This window comes from Orcinus orca, chromosome 8, assembly GCF_937001465.1.
Source record: "Orcinus orca chromosome 8, mOrcOrc1.1, whole genome shotgun sequence".
Classification (NCBI taxonomy): domain Eukaryota; kingdom Metazoa; phylum Chordata; class Mammalia; order Artiodactyla; family Delphinidae; genus Orcinus; species Orcinus orca.
Window position 1 is genome coordinate 13,971,517 of NC_064566.1, and position 27,288 is coordinate 13,998,804.

Genomic DNA, 27,288 nt, shown 5'->3' on the forward strand with positions numbered 1-27,288 from the left:
CAATGTAAAGTGATAAATGTCTTTATGGAGAGAACCAGAGTGGCTCAGAGGAGGGAGTGGTCCGCTCTGCATTGAGGGAAGGACAGGAACATTTCACACTATAGAGGGTTCTTAATGTGGGTCTTGAAGGATGAGTAGGTGTTTGTTAGATAAACAAAAAGAGAAAAGGGCATTCTGGGCAAAGGGAATAGCATGCCAAAACCCTGAAGGTATGGCAGAGCCTGGCACCTTTGGGGCACTGCTAACAGTTGGGAATGGCTAAAACTTTTCAAGGCAGTGAAGGCATGGTGAGGGGGTAGGATTGGAGAGGGTAGCCCAGTGCTATTTCCTTCAGGGCCTTGTAGGCCCCGTAAAGGATGCTAAGAGCCGTTCTGAAGGCAAATGGGAGCCACCGGCAGATTTTACAGAGGAAAATGGCATGACCAGGATTGCATTTTCCATAAACCACTCTGCTGTGGTGTGGACAACAGGTTGGAGGCCAGCAAGACTAGGTAGGATCAGCAAGTGGAATTATGAGGCTGCTGCTGTTATCCAGGCGGATGTGATAAGGTCTCGCGCAAAGTCAACAATGGCTAACGGTTCTCCAGTGTTTACAGTGTGCCAGCCATGCGCTGTGATAAACGTTTGCAAATATTATTGCATTTCATCCTCATAGCTACCCTGGGATTACATGTTATTATGATTATCACCTGTGTATTATAGCTGGTGGCACAGAGGCTCAGTCACAAGGCTAATAAGGGGCAGAAGAAGACTTAAATCCATCCACCCTGACTTCAGCCCCCAACATTCTGCTCACTGATGAGGGCAGTGGGTGGAGACAAGGGCTTGGAGTCCAGAGCTGGGTAGCAGGTGGGACCACCAGGACATCGGTCAATGGGATCAGCAGTGAACCCAAACAAACGAGCAGGTTTGAAGAACCCTGCCGCTATAGGTCTGGGATTCTGGGACAGTGTCCAAGCTCAGGAAAATTCCAGTGTGTCTCTGGTGCTCTTACCATGGACCTCCCCATGGCATGCTGACACGAGGCCGGGCGCTCCACCAGGCGTCTCTGTTGCAGCTGGAGTCATCACTGCCTTTACCTCTTTTCCTGCAGGAGTTCTGGGAAAAGGAGCCCCACCTCCCAGTTCAGGCCGTGGGAGGAAATTTTTGCGGCCTCCCCTGTCCTTCCAGGACCCTGCCCCTCACAGAGAGCAATACTAGTGTGTGCACACTGGTGGGTGGGTGAGCCAACACTGGTCGTCTCTGGACCAGGTCCTGGTCTTCACTTGGAGACCCATTTCCTTGGGCCCTGTGGACTCCCATACCAGAGTGGGGCAGAGTCCCCTGAAAGAGTATGGCTTTTTGTTCAGAGCTGGGAAGATGGCATCTGCTCCCTAGTGGCAGTGTGGGTTCTGTTTGTGCTTCCCCTTCTGGGCCACAGTTTGAGATGCTGGCCTCCTCATTTACCTCTGTGGCCTTTTCCAGGCCTTGCAGCCGGCTCGGTCAGCTGATGTCAGGAGGCTGGTGGACCCTGAGCAGGGCTGCCAATTCACCCCCAGTGGGGAACCCTTTGGCCTCCGTGTAGAGCTTTGCTTTGTCCTTCACAGGTCAGGGTGCTGCTTTTCCTTTTTAATAAATAAAGCTGAACCTGACTCACAACTCAAGGGAGGCTCTGGTGCTCAGTCACCAGCATCACCATGGTAACCACGTCATCCATGAGCACTTGAAAAGGAAGTCATCAATAGCAACCTGCCTCTTCCTTCTTACCTCACAGCAGCCCTGGGCTTCCACAGTCCTGACCCTTGGGGCTGGGTGAATGGCCCAGCTCTAGGCCTGGGCTTCCCCAAAAGCAGGCAGTTGAAAGTAGGGACCTGAGGTTCCCACTCATGCTTACCTATCTGCCTCTTGGACATCCTTCCAGAAGGACCTGAAAAAGTCTCTTTCGTGCTGGGGCACTAGGGGCAGACATGAAGTCCACATTTTAAAGCCATGAATCCATGGCTTTGTCCATGATTTCTGTTGGGAGGACAAAATTGTGTGGTGGGTACAGCTGCAGAGATGATAAAACCTAGAATTAAAATGAATGTGAGGATGTTAATAATAATAATAACCGTTTATTGAGCGCCTCCACCATGAGTCAGGCAGCGTATAAGAAGCTTTATATACCTTGTCTCCCTTGCTGTAATTACTTTTCTAGAGGCAATTTTAATTAATAAATTAATTTAAATTAGTTAAATAATAATATCCAGAATTGGTTGAGTGTCAGACACTGCTAAGCACTAATGTTTATTTTCCCATGGGAAGCGCTATGATTATCCCCATTTTACAGATGGGAAAACTGAAGCTTAGAGAGGTTAAAGAATTTGTCTGAGGTCACTCAGCTACCAAAGGATAGAACTAGGGTTTGGGTTCAGTTGTGTCTGGCAGTCACCCTCATTATTTTATTATCTCCTGAGGCTTAGTCAAGGCACAAACTACATACTGAGCAGAGAGAGGCTCCAGGTTCGCCTGGTATAAGAGCTTTTCTCCAAGAGCCTTGATTGACATGTTTCCCCCAAAATGGTTCCTGGTCACCCTCATCAGGGTCAACTGGGGAGACTGAAAGAAATGCAGATTCTAGGCCCACCAACATCTATTGCATCAGATTTTTGGGTGTGGGCCCTAGGATTCTGTGTTTTAGGCAACTCTCCATGTTGAACTCTAACACTGGAGAATTTAAAGTAGACTAAGTTCCTGGAGAGCAGGGACGTCGTGTTCTCTGAGACATCCCCAGGGCCTGCGCAGGGCACGGCCCTGAGTAGAGGCTCGGAAAGCATTTGTTGGACTTGAATGAAAAATGAAACAGGCCCCATTGAGACCCCCCAAGCCTCGTCAGGGCCAGGTCCTCCCTTGGCTCTGAGAGTCCACTGGTTTCGTCCTACTCACTCCCTACTCCCACCCATCCCCCATGCCCGCACCCCCACCCTGAGCAGAGCTGCCCACTTGGCTCTGCCCACTCCGGTGACTTCCCTTGCAGTGGGAACAGCGGGATACAGCTGTTGCCAAAAAGCTCCATTTTTGGGGGTAGAAACAAACTCAGGCCCATAAGTCAGCTTTTAAGGCAGATACTACCCTAACGCCCCAGCCAAATGTCTTGGGTGGGTACCCACAGGGTACAGAGGAAAGCTTGGGAGCTCTTCCTCCGACAAGTTTTAACCGTAGAAGAGGCTTATTTATCAGAGCCAAACACCCAAGTATCAAGTAACAAGGCACTGGATCTATAAGCAATGCTATACGCATATTAGGGACTATTAAGCAGCCATTAAAAATGAAGAATTTTGAAGAATATTTAATGATGTGGTAAAGTGTTCACCAAAAACATAAGAGAAAAATACAGAATACAAAGCTATATGCACTGGAAAGATGTTTGTGAAATGTGGCAGAGAGGCCAGTGCTCCCCCAGCACCCACTCTCCCCTTCTGCTGTAGTCATAGAACCCCTACTTAGAAAAGATCCTATTTCCCAGGGGCCGTGGGGCTGAGTTCTGGTGGGTGGGGTATAAGCAGAAGTGATGCATGTGAATTCCAGGGAGTGTCCTCTGAGGAGAGGCAACTCCTTCTTTGCTTCTTCCTCCCGGTGCAGCCGTCTTGGGTCCCGAGTGGGGGGACACCTGTTGAGGATGGGGACCCCCAGTTAGAAGAAGCCTACCTAGGTCCCTAATGGTCACAGAGCTTCTGTACCAGCCTGGGCTTCTTCCCCTTGGATGTCATTTACTAGAGAGAGAAATGAACATGTTTAAGCCACTGTAAATTTGGGTTTTCTGTCATTTGTAGCTGAAACAATTACAATCAATATAAGGTATGTTGTTAAGTAAACAAAATATGCAGGTTCAAAATAATATGAATTGTATGATTCCAATTTTATTTTCAAATGTGTGTTTACATATATTTACATATGTACGTAGAAAAGTGGACAGGAAGGTTAAAAACTAAAATGTCAGCAGAGGTTATTTCAGGATGGTGAAGCTACAAGCATTTCACATGTACTTTTGTTTGCTTATCTGTATTTTGTACCGATCTACAACAGAAGTAGTACTTTTAGGATAAGGAAAAATAATAAAAGGTATAAATGACCCAATGTATGATCCATATGGGTCCAAATCCTAAAAAATATACCTTATTCATGATTACATGGAAAAAAGACTGAAAAGAAGTGTACTAATATTAAGTAAATATTAATATTCAAGGGCATGGGAAACTGTTCAAAATATAGTGTTGAGGGAAAAACGTTATTAAACAGTATAATTCTAGAGTTTTTTTTTTTTGTAAAAAGAATAAAGTGAACCTAAATGAATACAATGTTATGTGCCAATTATATCTCAGTTAAAAAAAAAAGATACAAATACATGCTAGAAAAAAGACCAGGAGAAGATAAGCCAATATATAATGGTCTGATTCCAAAGTAGAGATTTTGGTGATTCTTATTTTTCTCTTTACACTGTTTGGCATTTTTGAATTTTTTTCCAATAAACCTGTATGAATCTTATTTATTTAGAGAAATTTAAACAATCCAGAAAAGAATGTTACAAAGAGCAATAACACACGCACATCCTCACTGCCCAGAGTTAAAATGATTAATATTTTGTTATACTTCATTCTGTCTTTATTTTTAAGAAACAAAAAGGAACAGTAAAGTCCTCTTTATGTATGTCTGTCATGATCATTAAAAACACTTAAATTAGAGACAACTTGCTCTGTCTGGGACGGCCAGGGTGGGGCTGAGGGAGGGCAGGAGGGAAGCACTCAGGCCTGTTAACTTCCTTCCACCTTCAACCAAGGGTTTGGCTCCAAATGCCTATTTCCAGGACAGAGGCGGCCTGGGTACAAGGGTGCCAGATTGGCCTGGCGCTTCCCCTGGAACATACAGTGGCAGGCAGGGCCGAAGGAGGAGGGTCCCAGCCGAGCACTTCCCTCCTGAGGTCAGTTGGTGCCCAGCTAGTGTTTACAAAGAGGGTGCGGCCCCAGTCGCCCAGCTCTGAGGCCTTTCCTCTCAGGGGGAGCTGGCCCACAGCAGGCCACAAGCAAAGGGTGGCAAAACCGCTGTCTCCTGAGAAGCTCAGAGGCTGGGAGGATGCTGGGAAATGAGGGCCTGCAGCTAGGTGCTTATGTGGTCAGTGGAGGTAAGGAGGTCCAGGAGGAGGAGGAATAAAGGGAAGAGGCAGGGGCACTCCCATTTACTAGACCTTCTGTGGGTATAGTTATTACCTCCATGTTATAGAAGAGGAAACTGAGGCTCAGAAGTGTTGGGTCACTTGCCCCAGCTCTCACAGCTCCTATCAGTCTGGACTGAGACTCAGATGACCCCAAGGCTCATGCTCCTGCAGCCACACCAGGCTACGGCATGGGGCTGTTAGGAGGGAGCCATTCTGCATGACTCAGAGCCTGGAGCAAGGCTTGGGGTCATTGGGAGGTTGATTTCCAGGAGGTGGTGGGATCTGGAGATGAGGTTTCTGAGGCAGCCTGTCCTTACTCAGTGTGAGTCCACAAGGGCATCAGCCACCGTCTGGCTCGGAGGCTCAGAGAGGCTGGTCGAGTCTGAACGGATTTTGGAGAAGGAGTTTCCCAGTGTCCTTTCTTCTTGACTTTACGGAGAGTAAAAGCCTCCAGGCCCATAGCCAGCTCTGCAGGAAAACATCAGAGCATCTCCCCAGAACTGGGAGGGGGATGAGAGTGGAGCCACCCAGCCTTTCCCACTCACCTGCCAAACGAACATCCCTTCACTGTCCTCTCCTGGGCCAAGGTGGGGGTCAGGCCGGTGTGTCCACACGCGTCTGTGTGTATGGGGTCACCCCCCGCCAGGCAGCAGTAGCCACCTCCTGGTGGACCACCATTTTCAAGCCTGCAACATCTGGCAAACATCACGAAGGTGCAACAGGCCTGGAGGCCCAGGCTGAGTCATGGATGAGCTCTGTGAGCGATCCATTTCCCAGTGGGCCGCCTACTTCCTTGACTCAAATGCCAGGACCAGTGCCCTCTTGATGCCAGAGCCATGGGCCAAGAGAGACACATTAACTCCTCCTTGGGAGGCTGAAGTCTTCTATCAGGTGGAGTTGGTCGAAATGTTGGCTCTGCTGAATTCTGGCTATGGGATCTTGGCAGTTCCTTAACCTCTCTGAGGCTCAATGCCTTTATCAAATGGGGATGTTTCTGTTGATGATGATGATGACAACAGACACATACCTCCTCTTCTAGTGGCTGGAGGATTAAACCCGAGAGGACACAGGAAGTGTCTATGTGTTTCACACAGAGCCTGGCATATAGCAAACACCCAGTGGAGGCACCTGATGCTTGCATCGTCCTCCGCCTCTCCCACCCCCCAGCCCTTTGTTGGCATCCGGCCTTTACCTGGAAGCGGCAGGGGAGGGACAAAACCTCCATCCCCTTCTCAGGCATTGAATATTCCCCTGCTAGGACCGTGGCAGCTGGAGTGTCCGAGGACCAGCTGGAGGAAGAATTGTGACTGAGTCTGAGGTGTCAGGGAAATGGGTGCCAGTCCTCCAAGGGGGGAGACCAGCAGGTGGCCCCTGGATGCAGAACCCCAGATGCTGCTGCTTTCCGGCTTGACTGCTCCAAACAGGGCCCCACCTTATCTCTTCTGCCCCTGCTCTCTGAAGACCCTCACAGACAGGTCACCAATTCCTCTATTGCTGCCCAGGTTATTATTATTATTAACAACAGTTATGACTGCTACTCCCAGTCACTGACCACTGGCTCTGTGCCAGGCATGGCACTAGGCGTTATTTCGTTGTCATGACAACCCAAGAGAGGGTACTCTATTTCCCGCAAAATATGGAGGAGGGCACTGAGGTCCAGAGGGATTAGGTGACTTGGCCACACGGGGAGGAAGTGGCCCAGCTGAGATCGTATTGAGGCTGGGAGAACATGAGGGGCAGAATGGATCTCGCTGGGCAGGAAGACATCCTGTAGACTCAGACCTGCCAGTTGCCAGGGCTCTTGGTCTGGGGTCCGTGAGGTCCTGCTGGAGGCCACTCCATTCTGTTCATGGTCACCTTAACTGGCACCCAAGGGGCACCCTAGAGGCCTGGCTGTAGGATAGAGCTTCTGCCCACCCTCATGCTTGGGAGTTTCCTGTCTGCTATGGTCTGAATGTTTGTGTCTCCTCCAAGTTCATATGTCGAAATCCTATGCCCGCTGTGATGGTTTTAGGAGTGGGGCTTTTGGGAGTTGCTCATGAGGATGGAGCCTCATGAATGGGATTAGCGTTCTTAGAAGAGACCCCACAGAGCTCCCTGGCCCCTTCTGGAAGAGGGCTCTCACCTGAATCCGACCATGCTGGCACCCTGATCTGGGATGTCCGGCTTCCAGAACGGAAAGAAATAAACTCCTGTTTTTTATTAGCCACCCAGTTTACGGTATTTTGTGATAGCGGCTCGAACAGACTAAGACATCACCGCTCTGCCCAGGGAGATCCTGACCACCCTGGTTGGGTCCAGTAGACCCTAACTGACGGAGCTGGCCACACTCTTTGTACTTGACTCTGACTGCCTGCTGGTCTTTGCCAGTCTTCTCCTTCACTCCAGTGACTGTGTTTCTCTCTGGTCTTAACTTCTTCCCCATTGGCACTGACCTCACAGGTCTGGGGTCTCACCATGCCTTTCCCCCAGGCCCGCCTAAGTTATAAAACCAGAGAAGATGCCGTCAAATTACAAAGGTCTCCCAGCAAGCATCTGGTTAAGAACCTGAGGTCAAATCCCGCTCTGTCACTCCAAGCAAGCCATTTCACCTCTCTAAGCCTTAATTCACTTATCTATAAAATGGGGCTAGCAATGATGCATCCTACAGAGCCCTTGTGAAGAGAAAATGAGCTAATATATGTGCTCAGCACATGGTGAGTGTCCTATAGATGGTAACTTCAAAAGGCGTGGGAAGAAAGGATTGGAGTTGCTGCTGAAGCACCTCTGGACCTTCAAGGTCCTGGCTGACCAGGGTCCATTCACTGGTCATTTTCCCGGAGGTCTAATTTTCCCACATTCCAGTTGGCTGAGTAATGAGGCTGCCCTTTCCCCGGTCTGTACGAGTGGAGTTCTCATGGCTGAAAGAAGAAAGTGTGTTGCCTGGAACTGGCACGTGCCCTGTTTTGGGCACCACTGATGGCAGTCTGGATGGCTGAGCGATGGGCACAAGGAACTCGAGTGTCCTTGCTGCAGGATCTACTGTACGTATGTCTGAGCACTGTGAGGCCCCTACCTGCCTGCTTCTCAGCAGAGTCAGCCTCTGATTTCTTCTGGAAGGACAAGGCTGTGACAGTCCAGGCCCTCCTCTGGGCTTTCTCTTCTGTGCTGTGGGGCAAGAGGTCTAGTAGCCACTCAAAAACTTCCTTGTGTTCAGCGTAGTGTTACAGAATCTTGGGACTCCAGAGCTCGAGAAGGCATCAAACAGAACCCTAGACCGTAAGAGGGTGGGGGCAGGAGCCCAGAGGGCCCTCTTGGTAGACTGTACATTGTTAGTGCTAGAAAGGTCCTCAGTGTGGACACAGAATGACACAGAGAGCCTCGGGCAGAGCCATGGGACATCAGAGCTGGAGGGGACTTGGGATGTTTCTGCTGGAAGGTAGGCTAGAGTGTGTTTAATTCAACTTTCTGATTTTATAGCTGGGTCTGTGAAGAATTTTCTAGAGATGAGGTCCATGCTACTGCTTTAGGTGTTTAGGCTGCGGCAGAGAGAAAGACAAATGTTTATAGTTTATCTGTGATGTTGTCATTTCAGGTTAAGAGAAGAAAAATAGTGACTGGGCATTTATTCCACCAATATTTATAGACCTCTTCTGTGCTAGGCCCAAGAGGAGTGAAACAACGTAAGGTTAGAAGTGGCAGAAAAGTAATGTGAGCTGGTTTCAACAAAAGGACATTTATTGGCTCACAAAACTGGAAGCCCAGAGGTAGAGTGGGTGTCATGGACTGATTGTGACCTCCTCCCAAACTCATATGTCGAAGCCTTAACCTCAATGGGACTATATCTGGGGACAGGGATAATTAAGGTTAAAAGAGGTCATAGGATGGAACCCTAATCCAATAGGACTGGTGTCTTTATAAGAAGAGGAAGAGACAACAGACTGCTCTCTCTCTCTGCAAGCACACAGGAAGAAGGCCATGTGAGGACACAATGACAAGGTGGCTGTCTGCAAGCCATGAACAGAGGCCTCACCAGAAACCAACCCTGGACTTTTAGCCCTCTAGAATGATGAGAAAGTAAATTTCTATTGTTTAAGCCCACCAGTCTGTAGTGTTTTGTTATGACGACCCAAGCAGACAAGACAGTGGACCTCAGAGTTGTTTAGTCCAGAAACTCTGACTCCATTTCCCTGCAGTTCTCTCAGCTCTGCCCTCCTTGTTTGTAGCCCATGTATTAGGCTGGTAGCAAGAGCACTGCGATAGTTCCAGGCCCAGCAATGTGCAGAGGAAGAGAAAGAGAGAAGGTTGCTCCACGATGTTCCCTCATAAAAACAAGAGAGATCTTTCCCTGAAACCCCTATTAAACCTTTCCTTGTATCTCACTGGCCCTTAGGTCACAGGCCTAAAAGACTCCAAACAGAAGTGTAAGCAAAACAGAAGTTTATGTCTCTTTCATATCATAGAAGAGTTAGGAAAAAAAGCCATCCAAGACTGATAGGTGGGCTCCACCATCCTCCAAATGTGCCTTCCCTCTCTAGGTCCAGGGAGACTGTTCCAATTTCTATTACCTCTCAGAAAGGGGAGGAAGGGCAGGGGAAGGACAAGGGAGCACATGCACATTCTTTGCGAAGGCATAGCTTAGAAGTGGTACAATCGTGTCTGCTCACAGTCCTTTGGTGAGAACTTAGACTTGTGGCTACATCAAGCTGCAAGGGAGGCTGGGAAATGCAGTCCTTACCAGGCAGCTATCCGCTTGGCCCCAAACTGGGAGTAATGTTACTAAAGAAGGGGAGAGCGGATATTAGGGAACCAGAGAAGTCTCTACCACACACTGATTAGTTCAGGCCCAGGTTCCCGAACCAATTCTTGAGAAGGGTGGTGGGCCCACCCCTGGAGCTGGGCAAGGGGTCAGCTTCCCTTGAGGCATATGGGCTTGCTTCAGCCTCTGTACTCTGGGTCTGTTTGTTACGGCAACTTAGCTTGTCTGCTAAATAATACACTGTGCCTTGTATACTCCTTAGGAAGCTGGAAGTGGGGTGAATGGGTCTTGGGTAATCAACCAGCAGGGTCCACTGCATTGCCTGCCTTTGAGGCCCTCTTACTCTAGGAGAGGGACAGATTTAAATACGTCACTATGGGTCAACATAACAAATGGTAAACTAGCAGCAATATATAAATCCCAGTGAAAACAGAGGGAAGAATTTAGAGAAGGCTTCTAAGAAGGGATAAAGGATATCATGAGTTCATTTTGTCTGGGTCTTAAAGGATATGTGGGAATTCCCCCAAATGATTTTGGTTGGGAAAGAGCCTTTCAGATAAAGAGAACAGCAAAATCACAGAGGCGTGAAGGCCTACAGGGTGTGGCTAGTGGTCTGGTGTGGCTAGGGAGTGGGAGGGCGGGAGTGATCTTGGAAGCAGTTAACAAAGGGCACCTGAGAGCCGGGGGTGGGGGTGGGGGTGGGGGAGGCAGAAGCCCGTCTGACAAGCCTCTGGAAGCCATGCAGGGTTTCTAAGCCAGCAGAGACATGGGCAGATGTGAGTCTTTCTCTGAGGTAGAGACTGGAGGATGACTCGTTAGGAAGCTATTTCACAAATTCGGCTGAGTAATGAAGAGAGCCTGCATCAGGGCTGTGGTGGTGGGAAAGGAGACAAGGAGATAGTCTGCAGAGAGATTTTGGTGGCAGAACTGACAGAACTTGGTAACCGGGTGACTGAGGGGAGTTGAGCAACACCAAGGAAGAGGGGGGAGTTAAATATGATCCTAAGTTTATTTGCTTGTGCTAGAAATCTGGAGAAGGAGTACAAGGAAAGCAAGTTTTGGGGGTGAGAGGAGAAAACAACTACCCACTGTCCTCAGCCTGGTCCATGACAGACTTCTCTGGGTCCCTTGAATGTATGACGTTCTCTCTTAACTCAGCGCTTCTGAACACTCTGTGCCTACTCCATGGAACACTGCCTCACCCTCAAATCTCCAGCTGGCTAATTCCTCATTTCCTCTAAGAGCCTTTCTTGACAACCTCCTCCAACTTAGGTGAGAAGCCCTCTTCGATTTTCCTGTAGTACCCCAGGGCTTTTCTCTACAAGCCTCTAACTCAGGCTTGTTTAATCACTCAGTCACTTCCATGAGGGACCACATCTGTCTTGCTTGTGGCTTCATCCTCAACACCTTGTCCAGTGCCTGGGCACTTGTGCTGGGTTTGAGGTATTCAACAGTTGTCAATGGAACTAGGAATTGGCCAGTAGTTTCTATCAGGGCTCATTCAGATGTAATGCAAAGCAATGAGGCCACCGTGGGGACAGGTGACATGACCCTTTAATAGGCCTGGATCACTCTAGACCAGTGGTTTTCAACCAGGGGTGATTCTCTCAGACAAAGACATTTGGCGTGTCTGGAGGCATTTCGGGTAGTCCTGACTTGTGTAAGTGTGTGTGTGTGTGCTACTGCGTCCAGTGGGTAGAGGCCAGGGATGTTGCTAAACATCCTACACAACGCACAAGATAGCTCCCCACAACAAAAGGAGTATCCAAGCCGACATGCCAGTAGTGCCCAAGTTGAGAAACCCTGCTCTAGAGATGGGTGAGCCAACTGGATGGCCAAGCACCCATTTGGAGTACTGGCTTCTATGGCCCAACTGAGGAAGAGCAAGAGAAGCTTAGTAGCTGTCACAAGAAATATGGACTTGTGATGTGCAGCCAGGAACCACCTTGGATTGGTCTCAGTCAAAGGCCCAACACCTTGGGCAGTTTCTCCTTAACTCAACTCCCGGCTGTAAGCCCAGGAGGCCCAGCCTGGCACTCGCCTCTCTCTGACTCACCCCACTGGGTTTCTCTTGCTCTTTGGTGGAAGTGGCCACCGCACACTCTTCCCACCCCATCTGCCTCGCTGATTATTTTCAGCTTGGCTTGCAGAGGCCCAACGCTGCAATTACACCCCAACCTCAATGGCTCCTTCTGAAAATAACATTTGGGTCGAAGAAAACCTCAGTCTGGTGGGCTGGATTTTATACTAAACAGTTAAAGAGTGGGTGTCGGCTTGGGGGTGGGGATGGGGACAAGGGAGTGGCAGGATGGTACAATTAAGAGAAGAGTCTGGAAGAAGGGGAAGGAAAAGGAAGGGAAGAGAGGGAAGGAGTGGCGGCAAGGGCTGCTGCAGAAAAAAAAATATATTTACGGGGCAGGGGTCAGCCATCTTTTAGAAGTCTTATGCCAAGTCTTCATTTAAACCCCTAATTGAGGGTTTTGTTTGCTGAAATAACTCACCCCTACCCCCAGTCATTGAGGCCTGGGAAATTCATGTCTGCCTGGGGCCAGATGGATTAGTCTACGGGCATACCAATCTTTGTCCTAGCTAGTGACCAGATTTTCCGACCCCCAAACAGGAGCCACATGGTTTGACACAGGATTTTTGTTCTCTTTCCAGGCAAGCAAGGCAGTCTGGGAAATGTAGTTTCAATGCCGATAGGTGGAATTTCTAAGCAGTTCCATGGTCAGTGGAGGAGAGAAGACAGGACCTTCAAAGTAGGGATTCCCAGGGAAATTAGAGATTTATGGGTTACTTTAATTCAGAGAAGAGAAGAAAACACTAGAAAAGAGAAACTTTGTCCCACCCAGGGGGCGGGGGAATAAGGAGAGAAAGACCTGGAAGCGCATTTTGGATTCCAAAGGAAGCGGACAGAGAGAAGGCTGTGTGAGGTGAGATTTGAGAATATAGGCAAAAGAGTCCCACACGTTAGTTAAAAGCTCAGTTCTGCAGTCAGTCAGACTTGGGTTCAAATCTGGAGTGTGCTAACCACCTGGGGGATCTCGGCAGTAACTTAGCCTCTTTTTAGGCCAGCAGTATAGGTCTAGAGTGAGGCTAGTAGAGTTTGCATCCTGGCTCTGTGACCTTAAGCAAGTTCCCTAACCTCTCTGTGGCTCACTTTTCTCCTCTGTAAAATGTAAACAACACCCACCTTCTAAGGTGTCCTAAGGACTTGAATCTTAGAACAGTGCCTGGGACATTGGCAACCACTCATGATATGTTAGCTATTGTTATTACCTCTGGAGTTTTTCTTCAAATGTAGTAGACAAGACACATTTTAGCTAACACATACTTTTTTAATTTGACTAGTTATGAGTTTATTTTCAAGTGTATTAAAATATATGACTAGCACATCAGAGCTGTGGTTTCACTAATGTTGTTGCTTCAGGCAAGGCTATGTAGAAAAAGGGAATCGATTTAAAGTTAATTTTAAAAATAAGGAAAGTTAATAAAATAAAAGTCAACTTAAAATATATAATATAGGAGGAATGTGAGTATGGAAGAAAATCATGCAGGCAATACCTAAATGGCTCAAAAATTTGGAAAAAAATCCGTGATGCCATGTTCCTTTTTGCTTATAAAACCTTCTAAGGCACATGGGTGGAGAAATGAAGGAGGAAAGATACTGATCTAGATGCTATCAAAACTTTGCCTCTTTTCTCCTCTGTAACCACTCTTCTTCCCTCTTTGAGAATTCAGTAGAAGGGCCCAGGCAAGCGAGACCTGACGCCCTAGTGAGCTTTGGAACCCCGAAAGCATTGCGGACTTGGGGGGCTCGGGGAAGAGAGGCCGAGCTCTGGAAACCGAAAGCCAACTCCCCAACTTCGCTCTCCTGTCGCGTTTAGGGCGATTCGGGCCTCTCTGATTTTTTTGGATCACTGGGTCAGTCAGCCATTGCCTCGGGAGAAGTTTAATTAAGCTCAGATCGCCGGCGCGAGCTGCCAAAGGTCTCCCTGCCCGCCCCGCCCCCAGCACATCTGGTGAAAAGCTTCTCCCCCTCCCGGCAGGACGGGCCGCAGCCCGCGCAGGCGCATCGGCAGGACGCCCAGCGCCCCGCGGCCGGCTCGGCTCCCAGAACAGCGTTGCAAACTGTTGCATCAGACAGCAAGCAGCCGGCCGGGCCGCCAGGGTTTCTAGGAAGATAGGAAAGGTTTGAGATCTTCTGTGGTCGCTTGGGAGCGTTGGCGGCCACTCAAGGTGTTTACACGCTGGTAACACGATCCACTGAAATCTCACGCTTGCGGCAGTCGTGGGGGTAGGGACTTAGCCACAGGTGAAATTCGCTGTACTCCGCTGTTGCATCTGCTCCCACCCCAAGGCCCCAGGCTGGACCAACCGAACTGGGATTCGCTGTGCTTTACTAAGAGCCAGGGCCCTGAAGGAGTGAGCAGGGTTTGATTCCTCTTCCCAAGAACAAGAATGCCCCCGAGGAATTTCTCACTCTGTGAAAGTGCAAAACTAATTTCCCCGGATAAGCGCTGTTGCCGATTCCCAAAAGGACTTGGAAAGATCCCAGTAGGAATGTTTAGTGGTTTCCAAATCTCTTCATCCAGCAGCTGAACACGCAGACACTGACCATCAAAAACTTCTTGGTGGGTGGACACATGTCCTCCTTCACAGATAGGCCTTCTTTTGGTACATCTCAGTCCCCATGTTATGAAGACTTTGGACATTAGCCAGAGGATGCACAGTCATGAACTCCGTGCAGACACAGCACACATATACAGGTTCTCTAGACCCAAACAGCTCTGCAACTCAGGTAATGGAAAAGTCTTCCTTACTCTCCCTCAGTCTTCTGGTCTCTGAGCCACTCCTTCCTCAAGGGGAGAGAAAATAATACTGTATCTAGGAGGGGTGGGCCAGTCTTGGGGGTGGGATGTTCAAGAAGAATGAGTACTGATTTAGAATCTACTTTCTAAAGGGATTTCCAAGGATGTAATCTGAATCCTACAGTTCAGTCCTCTCTCTCATTTTTTTTTTTTGGGGGGGGGAGTGGGGGAATGGTTTAAAACCAAGAACATTCAGTATTAATGGATTTTCCAAAAAGACAAAAACCGGCAATTTACCTTATGCATTCTGTCTTTGCTAGGGTGTTGATGGTGGAAATCTATTCCATTTGAATAATCCTGAAAGCTAAAACAGGCCTAGTGTTCTTCCTTGCCCTCATTATTATGAATCACTCAGTCCCAAGATTCAATAGAAAAATGACCGAAAAGACTCATAAGCATTATCCCACACATCCTTTTGCCAGATAGTCACTGTTGTTTGTTTAAGCCAACATTTTCCCTTGGACAGTGGGGTATTATGGCACTATGGGATTTTTCACCAGAGTAGATGCTTCATAAATATGGCCTGAGCTATTTTGGTCAATAGTGATCTTATAAACAGAAGGAGTGACTACTAGAAAAGGAAGGAGCATGGGCTAGTGCTGGAGCTGGAGCATTTCTGAGCCCTGCTTCTGAAGTTATATCAGGACCCAAACCTTCAACCAAATAGGTGTCACCATAGTGGCGTCTGTGGTCACAGAGTGTGATCTCAGGGAGCTGCCAGAAGTTGACAGAATGTCAGATATGTCTAAGCAACAGTCCTCACCTGGAGAAGCAAGTCATTTACTATTATGGGGCCTCTCCAGGCATAGAAGTTGGAGCCAGGAGGTCAGAAGCTAGGTGGGAATGGGAGAAAGTAACCTTCTGAGCTCATGTTAGGTTCTCTGCTGTACTGCTAGGATCTACACATCGTGGGCCCTCAATACATGTTTGTAGAATGAATGCACTGAAAGAATGAGGGAAGCAGCAGAGAGAGGAAAGGTCAAAGAGGTCTAAGAATTTTGCAAGAAGCAGCCTGGAATGTTCAGGACTCTCTGGTGTTGGGTAAGAGGGGAATCCTTGTAGTTCAAAGACGTAGGGGGAGAGAGTCACAACTGTTAAGTGACAAGTCTCAAGAAGTTCCTTCTGCTTTGGTTTCCCAGTTTGGAAAACCTCCAGTTAGTGATTCCAGAGCTGGCCAGTCAATCTCTTCAACCAAGCCTAGTGACATCATCAATCATTGCTTCACCTCGACAGAATTCCCAGAGCAAACTTCTGGAAAAGTAAGGGGTCTGAGGGAGGGTGTGTGACTGCGATCCAGAGGACAGGAAAATCCCCCAGAAGCCATCCTTTAAAGCCATAAGCAAAGTGGTGGCCCAGAGGACTAGATGATGGAGACAGACACTAAAAATGTGATTCGTTTTCCACATTCTGGGGGCACTCATAAATTCTCAACACTATACCCAGCCTAAACCCAGACAAACCTTCTGTTCTAAAGGCTTATGATCTAAATTCCTTGTGGAAAGTCTGTCTTTGAAATGTTTAAGGCACCTCATTTAATCCTCATTTTCACTTCAAGTCAGGTACCTCCTCCCTGAGAAACCCACCACATTTGAAGTTTGTAGCTGGCCTTCCTTCTGTTTTTGCTATTTATGTGCCAATTTAAAGGGTGGAGAGAGCCACATTAGTTTAAAAATAAAACACAAATAGCAAAATGAGTCTTGGTTAAAGTAAAAACCACAGAAGGGATTTTTTTTTCTTCCCTCTCATACTTTTCAGATTTTCCTAGAACCACCTTTATTTCCTCAGAGCCCAGACATAGAAAGTGAGTGGGCCTCTCCAGATGCTCTTCCAAGGGAAAGCTGAACGCCTCATTCCTATTCTCCTCTGATTGCACCTGAGGATTTGTTTTCCTATTTTAGACAATTGAGTCTCAGACTGGGTCTCCGAAAGCTATTGAAGCCTTTGCTACACATGTGGTATTTTTGAGCAGTCTTAGAATAGATTTCGGTTTGTTTTTGCATGGTTTGTATCTTACCTCTTTTGTTCAGCTGTATCACCTTGTACATTCTGCGTGATGGGTGATGGGAACATCACTTTAAAGTCAGATACTCCTGGTAGATTCCCAGCATTGCTACTTACCAGTCTTGTGACCTCACCTGTCAAATGAGAATAACGATGCACACCTCTCAGGGCTGTAATGAGGATTAAGGAGTCAAGACACAGAGAAGACTCAGCACAAAACAAGCGCTTAATACACTGTAGCTATTATTAAAAAAAGATCCTTTTATCTCTTCGCTCCTTCCTTAACCAATCCTCTCCTATTTTGGAGAAGGAAAGAAAGTCATCTGTTTCCATGGATGATTTTTATCAATTTTTGCATCACCAAAGGGTCTATCAGAAGGGGAGACAAGGCTGAGTTGACTTGTAAACACCTGGGCCTTTTAATGGGTTGGGATCAGTGTTCTTGCCTCTCAAGAGGTGACCAGTGCAAGGGACAGGGGAAACATTGAAGGCCGATGGTTGGGTGGTAGGAGCACAGAAGATGGGGAAGAGTGGTCAGGAAAAGCAGGCCCAGGGCTAAGGCGAAGGGCCATATGGGGTGCCAGCTACCCGCTTTGGGGTTCTGAGTCTAGCTCCTGCAGGCCGAGGCCCGCCCACCCCGGGGTCTGGTAACCGTGGGACCCGAGGCGCATGCGGCAGCGCCCTCTGCCGGCTACGCGGGGCAAGCCGCCCGCCCGGCAGTTCTGCAGGTGGGACCCGGGATCCCTCTCGCTGCCTCCGCCCCCGCTCCCGCTCCCGCTCCATCCCTTCAGAGGACCTCGTGGCCCGGTCCCCGACCGGATTTCGGGAGAAGCGTCCCTATCTGACGCCTGTGGGCTGAGCAGAGACGATGCTCGGAAACATCCAATTCATCCGGGATCGGAGGCCGCGGGAACCCACCCAAAACCCGCAGAGGCTGCGCCTCTGGGACCCGGGGCCAAAGCCTGCTGGGCTGTCGGATCGCCTTTGGCCAAGACCACGGGTTCTGCGGACAGAGAGGAGCCCTGGGTTCGCTTTCTGCCTCATCCATTTTCCAGCTAGGTGACCTTGGGCAAGGTACTTAAATTTCCATGAGCCTTAATTTCCTCATCTTTAAGATGGAGAAAATGATCCCGACTTTAGTGGGTTGACATGACGATTACGTGGGATCAGACAGCCTGGGTTGGAATTCTGGCACTGACTTCAGCTAGCTGTGTGCCTGGGGCAAGTTACTTAACCTCTCTGTGCCCCGGTTCCCTTCAAAATAGGGATAATAAAGGTACTTACCTCCGAGGGTTGTTGCCTGCAAAGCGCTGAACACAGTGCCTGGCACAGAGTAAGCGCTCAATAAATGGTGGCTATTGTGGTTGTCGTTATTATTGTTCTTAAGACCGCTGAGCACACGAGCAGAACTCTAGCTGGCGGCTATTATTAGTCTTTCCTGGGTCCGGCTATTTCTTTCCGGGCATTGTTAAAATCTTTTACCAGGCGCTCGCGTCCTAATCAGTAGCCGAAGGACAGCCGGCCTTCCCGAGTTTGGAAAATCGAGGTTCCCCTGGAGGAGGGCCAAGAACGCGGCCGCGGGCTGCAAGGACCGGGACCTCCCGGGAGGGTGCCTGCGCCACGCCGCCTCCGCCCGTGCCTCCATTAGCGCGCGTCAGAGCCGCAGTGACGTCGCCAGGTCCGCGGGCGGGGGGGGAGGCGCGGCCTGGACACGCGGGAGCCTGGGGTGACTGGGATGGCCGTGGTGGCCCGGCCGCGCGAGTGCCCTGCTGCCCCCGGCGGCTGCGGCCGAGGCAGCCCGAGGAGCTGCGGGAAGGCCCTGGCCGGGGTTGGCTCTCCCGCGCCTGCGGGCGCTGGGCGCGCCGGGGCTCCGCCTGCAGCCCCCGCGCCCCGAGCCCGCCCAGCCCCGCGCGGTGCTGACCTCCTGGCAGCCGCTTAGTGTCTGCGTGGTCTTTCCCCTCCTGTCCTCTCTTCCCCACACCCGCCCCAATCTTATTCCTTCTCGTCCCCAGCGACACGCTCAGTTTCTTCCTCCACCTTCCTTCTGGACCAACTCATTTGCTGTGACTGGTTATTAACCACCCACAGGAGGCGCCTCCCACTCCAGGCTCCATCTGCAGCCCTCGGCGTGCCCATCTCTTCGCTGGCCTGGCCGGACAGTTCCACTTGGCTTGCCGTGCACGCATCTCCAACTCGCCGCGTCTGGTCCATCTCAGTGATGGCAGGACCATCATCCTAGACGCCTCGCCCCTCTAAACACCTCTCCAGGCACTCTCCATTTCTTCATTCTGATTCCAGCCAGCCTGGTTTAGGGGGCCCTCTCCCATTGGCTATTAACATATTCCCTTCAAGGATCTCCCTGCTGCGCTCCCGCCTCCTTCAAATCCATCCTCCACACACCGCCAGAGCGATTACCTGCAGTCATGCCTGGCCATGCCTTTCCCTGCTTAAGGCTGCCCAGCCTGGGACCCCAAGCCCTCTCTGTCTTCATGGACACCCTCCTCTGCCATTTTCTATCTGATACCTTTCAGAGCTAGCCCTGGGTGTTGCACCATGCTGGGACCACACGATTCAAGGTCTTCCGTACCTTTACTGCTGTTGGGCCCTATCAAGGGAATTTACTCCCCACTCCCCCTCCTGCCCCAGCTGGCTTCCTCTTACTCATTCCCCAAAGCTCAAGATGTGAGTCACGTCTTCAAGACTGCCTTCCCTGTTCTGCTATCTGGCTGAGTGAAGTGTCTCTGGACCCCCAAACTTTCTATCCCTGCTGCTTTAGTTGTATTTGGCATAAAGGCCTGATCTTTCAGGATGGCCTCTGAGGCCCTGCCTGGTCTGTACACTGCCCCCCACCTTCACCCACAACTCCAGCCTCTTCCTCCCTGGCTCTGGCCACAGTGGGGGTCTCAGTTCTCAGCCTCTGTGTTCACCTTCCCATGCCAGTGGCTTGGTACAGCCTGTTCTCTCTGTCTGTACCTTTCTGCCCTTTCTCAGCTACTCAACTTTTGGCTCTCATCCTAAGTAAGCATCATTTCCTCAGACTTCCTCCCCTGACCCTCCCCTACCCACCCCCAATTCAGTTGAATTCTCCTTTGATGGATCAAAGCATACAAAAACACCTACAGAGAATAATATTCTTAACACCTGTTTATCCTGTACCCCTTCCCTGGCACCCCCCCTCCTTGCCAAAGCTTAACATTTGCTGTAGTTTCTTCAAATCTTTTTTTAAGGACATAAAACTTCACAGATCTAGGTAGAGTCCTCTGAACTCATTTCTGTCCCTCCCCTAAGGTACCTGATCTCTTGCATTTGGGGTTTATCGTTCTCATTTATGCTTTTGTATTTTTTTACTACATATGTTTGTGCCTATAAACACTTCATAGAATTGTTTGGCATGTTTGTAAACTTTGAAGAAATGGCATTTACTGGATATATCATTGTGTAACTAGTTTTTTTCACTCAGCATTATGACTATGAAATGTAGCCACACATGTAGTTCTAGATCATACATTTTCACTGCTGATTCGGGTCCCATTGGATGAGTTCAACACACTTTACCCATCTCCTTCTGGAGAACATTCAGCTTATTTTCAATTTTTTTTTCATTAGAAACAATGCTACAATGAATATTTTTTATACCCATCCCTTTGTGTGAAAGTTAGCCACCCAGGAAGATTCTTGGGTGTGGAATCGCTGGCCTCAGGTCGTGTAAATTGGCAGCTTTACTGGGCACGGCTGAACAGTTTTTCAAAGCGGTTGTACCAGTTTACACTTCGATAGCAATATATGAGTTCCCGTGCTTGGCTTCCTCAACAACACTTGGTAATGTCAGGCTTTAAAACTTTTGCCAAGCTGGTGGGTGTGAAATGGTATTCCAGTGTTTTAATTTGCAATTCCCTGTTTACAAGAGAGACTGAGCATACTTTCATGTGTTTACTGGTTATTTGCCTTTCATCTTTTTAAAATTGCCTCTTGGTTTATTTGACAGTGCTTCTATTGGATTATCTCTTATTATGTGTAGGAGGCCTTTATATATTCTGGGTACCAATTCTTTGTCAGGCTGTAGCCCATCTGGTATCTCCTGCTCCACTCAAGCGCAGTTTTAAATCTGTGTGATTGATTAATGGCTGACTTTCCCACTAGACTATAAGCTCTATGAGAAGAGGGACCAACCTCCACAAGGCATGTAGTATCGAACACATACCGGGGCTCAATAGTAAATGTTTCTGTACTGAGGTGTATTGACATTATTTGTCTTTTTACATGCTTATCACTTCATCCCTCATCCTCAGTGACCCACAAGGCTGTAAACTCCTTGAGAGCAGGAATCTGGAGCTATTTTATTCATTTTTCGTGTCTCCATCTTTGTATCTATCACAACATAACACCTCTGGCACAGAATACATATCCAGTCAGTTTTGCTTAATTTCCTTTGAGCTTTCTCTTTCTCTTCTTTCCTTTCTCCTTAACCCATCTTCTATCCCTAAGCCCAGTTATATTATCTATAAAATGAAGGAATATGAAAACCTCAGCTGTTTGTGAGAATCACACGATACAATGTATTCGAGGAAGTAGAGCAGTGCTTAGCACACAGTTAGCGCTCAATAAGTGGTGACTTTTCATTATCCCCAGAACAATCATTTTGGTGACTAAAGATACACTCTATTTAATTTTAACAGCAGAGTTCTTTCAGAGAGAGAATAAAACTGAACTTCCTGAAGATCTGGTGAGCGTTTTTTTCCCCTCCCTTTATTGGCATTTGACCCACTATATAAGGCTCAGTCCCAACACGATCTCTGAAAAGCATCAAATATCATTCTTCTCCCTTTCTTTTATAAATTCCAGACATATCAAAGGCATATGAACCATACATAGAATTCAAACCTTTAAGTGGAAACATATAAAGGCCAATTCCACATCTTTGGACAGAAGTCAGAGAGCAGAAAAAAGGTCTGTCAGTGATACCAGAAGTGGGATTTAGTGGTTGCAGCCAGGGACAAAAGCAGAATTCTTACATCTGTTTCCTACATCTGCCATTGATTGTGTGACCTTTGATCTATTTATAAAATGAAGATAATAATTCTTGCTTTTTCTGGAGGTTGAACTTCATGAATTACTCATTTTAAAATGCTTTGAGATCCTCAACATGAAAGGCAGTTTGGCTGTATTTAAACAGCGCTCCCAAGAGGTAAATGGCCCAGCAACATCTGTCCAAGCAGCTCGGGAATCTGATCTCCATTTTACCAGAAAGTGAGGCCCGGGAAGGCAGATTGCTGGTCCAGAGTTGTAAGTTGTGGACAGACACGGGGAAACCCCCTTCATCTCCTGCCCCAGGCTCGCAGGAATGAGAAATCTCAGGGCAGCCTTATTTGATCAAGATGTAGTGCTACTCGGAGGCCCGTCATCTCTAGGGTTTCATCGCCACATGAGGAAAGCAGGTGACTGCACTGGGCCCACTGCAACGTGAGCCCACCAGCGAGAACAATTAGAGCCACGGTGACCGTGGGCAGCGGCCTCTCCCCAGAAGGCTCAGAGGAACTTTGCTGAGAGATGTAACAGGAGAAGGTGGGCTGAACCCAGAAAGCAGCGTAGGCAGGGCCCCTCTGGAGGCTGACCTTCTCCTCAACTCAGAGATCTGGGAAAGGGACCTGAAAGAAAACAACGGAGACGGCTGAGATCCTTGTCTGACAGCTCTGCGTGGTAGCACCCGAGGGCTGAGCTGGCCCCTACCGCGGCTGTTAGAACCAGCGACAACTGTGCGGTGGTTTGAGGAGACAGCCCTGGAGCCAGAAGAGCAGGCTTTAAAATCCAGCTGCAAACTTACCAGCCGTGCAATTTGGTCTCTGAGCCTCAGCACCCCAACTAGGGGTAGGGATAATAATACACCAACTTGTCAGGGTTGTTAGGGAGATTAAACAAGAAAAGGCAGGTGACAGTGCGCCACTTGTGGAAGGGATTCAATCACTGCTCATGAGAAAGATGAAAACACTACAAACTCATTTATGACTGAGCAGAGTTCTCTCCCTTTTCTTAAAAAATTTTCCCCTCTTTATTCTTAAGCTAATACTTGTACATGATTTAAACAAACAAACAACCAGAGAACAAAAACTACAACATCACAAAAGAGGATTCGGTGAAAAGTGAGTGTCTCATTAAAACCTCTTTTTTTTTTTTTTTCTTTTCTTTTCCTTTTTTTTTTTTTTTTGGCTGCTCAGCTTGCAGGATCTTAGTTCCCTGACGAGGGATGAAACCCATGCCCCCTGCAGTGGAAGCACAGAGTCCTAGCCACTGGACCACCAGGGAATTCCCTTATTTCAACCTCTTATTGCCCATTTCTCCTCCCCTGGTGGCAATAAATATTATCAGGTTCTGGTGTATCTTTCCAGAGATAGTCTATGTGCATATAAGGATCTACCTGGATTTTGAACTTTGCCTTTTGTTTTTTTTAACTAAGCAATGTATTTTTTTTGCCCGCACTACTACGTGGAACTTCCCTGACCGGGGATTGAACCCGTGTCCCCTGCATTGGAAATGAGGAGTCTTAACCACTGGACCACCAGAGAAGTCCTAAACAATGTATCTCGAAACTAATTCACTATCAGTATATATAGGGCTACCTCATTCTTTTTAAGGCTACATAGTATTACACTTCATTTATTCAGCCAGTCCTCTACAGATAGACATTTAGCCTGTGTTAGTTTTATTTATTTATTACCACCAATTTAGTGGCTTAACAACAGCACAAATCTATTATCTTACAGTTTTGTACATCAGAAGTCTGAAATGAGTCTTGCTGGGCTAATATCAAAGTGTTGGCAGGATTTCCTTCCCTTTGGAGACTCTAGGTGAGAATCTGTTTCCTTGTCCATTCTAGCTTCCAGACGTGTCTAGACACTTCTAGACCTGCATTCCTTGGCTGTGTCCCCTTCCTTCATCTTCAAAGCCATCAACCATTGGTAGAGTTTTTCTCAAGTCCCATTATTCTGACTGTCCTTTTATGCTTCCCTCTTTCACTTTCAAGGACTCTTATGATTGCATTGAGCCCACCCGGATAATCCAGGATAATCTCCCTATTTTGAGGTCAGCTGTTTAGCAATCTTAATTCCATCTGCAACTTTAATTCCCCTTTGCCATGCATATTCACAGGTTCTGGGGATTATGATGTGGACATTTGGGGGGCATTATTCTGCTTACCACAAAGTTATTGCCTGTCTTTTACTATTACAAACAGAACTAATGTATGTCCTTGTATAAATGTCACTTCCTACCTGTGAGATCAAGTCTGAGAAGCAGTGTCTGTGTGAAAGGGCATGCATTTAAAAATTTTTGGAAGGTATTGTCAAATTTTACTCTAAAGGGATTGTACCAATTTGCACACCTACCACTAATGTACCAGTGCGATTAAAAAAATTAGTTGCCTTTTTTATTTTAGAGCAGTTTTAGGTTTACAGAAAAATTGATCAGAAAGTACAGTTCTCATATACCTCCTTCCCATAGTTCCCCCTCTTATATACATGCTATATTACTGTGGTACTTTGTTACAATTAGATGAACCAATGTTGATACATTATTATTACCTGAAATTCCTAGTTTACACTAGGATTCACTCTTGGCATGCTACGTTCTATGGGTTTTGACAAATGTATAATGACATGTACCCACAATTATAGTGTCATACACGATAGTTTCACAGCCCTAAAAATCCTCTCTGTTCCGCTTATTCATCCCTCACTCTTTCCCACCCCAAACTACTAGCAAAGACTGATATTTTTATTGTCTCCATAGTTTTGCCTTTTCCAGAATGTCATATAGTTTGAATCATATAATATGTAACCTTTTCAGAGTGGCTTCTCTCACCTAGCCATGTACATTTAAGATCCCTTCATGTCTTTTTGTGGATTGATAGCTCTTTTTTTTTTTTAATCGCTAAATAACTGTCCACTGTATGCAGGTACCACATTTTGTATAGCCATCACCTAGTGAAGGACATCTTGGTTGCTTCCAAGATCTGGCAGGTTTGAATAAAGCTGCTATAAACATCCATGTGCAGGTTTTTGTGTGGACATAAGTTTTTCAACTGTGCCAATTTTTTCACACCTTTGAATAGGCAGTATTTTAGCAAACTTCTTCATCTTGGCTAACCTGATAGATGACAGTGGTATCTAGTCATTGTTTTAATGTACATTTCTTTAATGAAGAGTGAAATTTGACATCTTTTTATATTTATATTTTAATTTTTGGCAGTGGTCTGCTCATGTTTATTCTTCTAGTGGCTTGCTTTTTTTTTTAAGTGAGTGATACATACAATATTTTTATATAACAAGGAAATTGGAAATTTGTTTTATATTTTTATAAATATTTTGTCCAGTTTATTATGTCTTTTGATTTTTTCCATGTTGAAATTTAAAATATTTATAAAGCAAATTTTGTTTTTTGTTTTTTTTTTGCGGTACGCGGGCCTCTCACTGTTGTGGCCTCTCCCGTTGCAGAGCACAGGCTCCGGACGCGCAGGCTCAGCGGCCATGGCTCACGGGCCCAGCCGCTCCGCGGCATGTGGTATCTTCCCGGACCGGGGCACAAACCCGCGTCCCCTGCATCGTCAGGCGGACTCTCAACCACTGCGCCACCAGGGAAGCCCTATAAAGCAAATTTATACCTTTTGTTTTCTTTTGAGGCCTTTGCGGTTTGTGTCTTGACTTTCCCACTTTGAAATTTTAAAAAATTCTCCTGATTAATTCTCATGTTTTTATGGTTTTAATTTTTACATTTAAGTCTTGGATACATCTGGGTATACTTAGTTGAAAGGAGCAAGGTAAGGTTCCAAGTGCTGTCCTCCCCGCAGGCCCCCTCCCCGCATTGTTAACCCATCAAGGAATGTTGTTCCAGTATCATTTTCAGAAGAATCCATCTTTCCTCTTATTGGAAATGCCACCTTGATTATATACTAAATTCTAGTGGGTAATTGTATCTTTTCTAGTCTTTTGAGCTGTTTTGCTTATCAAAGTTTTCCACTATTTTTAAAATTAATTAATTGTATTTTTAAAATTTATTTTTGGCTGCGTTGGGTCTTTGTTGCTGTGTGCAGGCTTTCTCTAGTTGCGGCGAGTGGGGGCCGCTTCGTTGCGGTGAGAGGGTTTCTCACTGCGGTGGCTTCTCTTGTTGCAGAGCACGGGCTCTAGGCACACGGGCTTCAGTAGTTGTGGCACGCGGGCTTCAGTAGTTGTGGGTCAAAGGCTCTAGGGCGCAGGCTCAGTAGTTGTGGCACACAGGCTTAATTGCTCTGCGGCATGTGGGGTCTTCCCAGACCAGGGCTTGAACCTGTGTCCCCTGCATTGGCAGGCGGATTCTTAACCCCTGCGCCACCAGGGAAGCCCCTTCCACTATTTTTTTAATTACAGATTTACTGGGATATAATTCACCCCTTTAGTTATACCATTCAGTGTTTTTAGTATATTCACCAAGTTGTGTAGCCAACACTGCTCTCTAATCTCACAACATTTTCATCCCCCCACAATGAAACCTTGTACTCATTAGCAGTCACTCTCTACTCCTTCCTGCCCGTAGCTCCTGGCAATCACTAATCTTCTTTTGGTTTCTATGGATTTGTCTATTCTGGACATTTCATATAAATAGAATTATCTGGTATGTGGCATTTTATGATTGACTTCTTGCACTTAGCATAATGTTTTCAAGGTTCATTCATGTTGAGGCATGTATCAGTACTTCATTCCTTTTATTTTTTTTTGATGTGGACCATTTTCAAAGTCTTTATTGAACTTGCTACAATATTGCTTCTGTTTTTTTTTTTTTTGCAATAGGCGGGCCTCTCACTCTTGTGGCCTCTCCCATTGCGGAGCACAGGTTCCGGATGCGCAGGCTCAGCGGCCATGGCGCACAGGCCCAGCTGTTCCGCGGCATGTGGGATCCTCCCGGACCGGGGCACGAACCCGTGTCCCCTGCATTGGCAGGTGGACTCTCAACCACTGCGCCACCAGGGAAGCCTGCTTTATGTTTTTGATTTTTTGGCCAAGAGGCATGCGGGGTCCTAGCTCCCTGATGAGGGATCAAACCCTCACCCCCTGTATTGGAAGGCAAAGTCCCAACCACTGGACCGCCAGGGAAGTCTCCTTCATTTCTTTTTTATTGGCATATAATATTCCACTGTATGGCTCTACCACATTCTATTTATCCATTCATCAATTGATGTACATTTGGATTGGTTCCACTTTTGGCTCTTATAAATAAGGCTGCTATGAACATTCGTGTACAAGTTTTTGTGTAGATATATGTTTTCAATTCTCTTGGGCATATATAGAGGAGTGGAATTGCTGGGTCACATGGTAACTCTATGTTTAACATTGTGAAGAACTGCCAGAATGTTTTCCAGAGTGGCTGCATTATTTTACATTCTTAACAGCACTGTATGTGGGTTCCAATTTCTCCACATCCTCACCAACACTTGTTAATGTTTGTCTTTTTGATCTTAGCTATCCTTGTGAGTGTGAAGTGGT

The 27,288-nt window shown here is 47.3% G+C and overlaps 2 long non-coding RNA genes across 2 annotated transcripts in view; one reads left to right on the plus strand and one right to left on the minus strand.

Annotated features, from left to right (window-relative positions):
* LOC125965162 (uncharacterized) overlaps positions 1-27,288 on the plus strand; it is a 101,336-nt gene that overhangs the window by 25,866 nt on the left and 48,182 nt on the right. The gene's annotated exons all lie outside the window — the stretch shown is intronic.
* Positions 4,241-19,610, minus strand: LOC125965161 (uncharacterized). The gene is made up of 2 exons (XR_007478742.1): positions 18,065-19,610; positions 4,241-16,914 (listed from the first exon to the last, which is right to left on the minus strand). It is a non-coding gene; the product is annotated as an uncharacterized LOC125965161 (long non-coding RNA).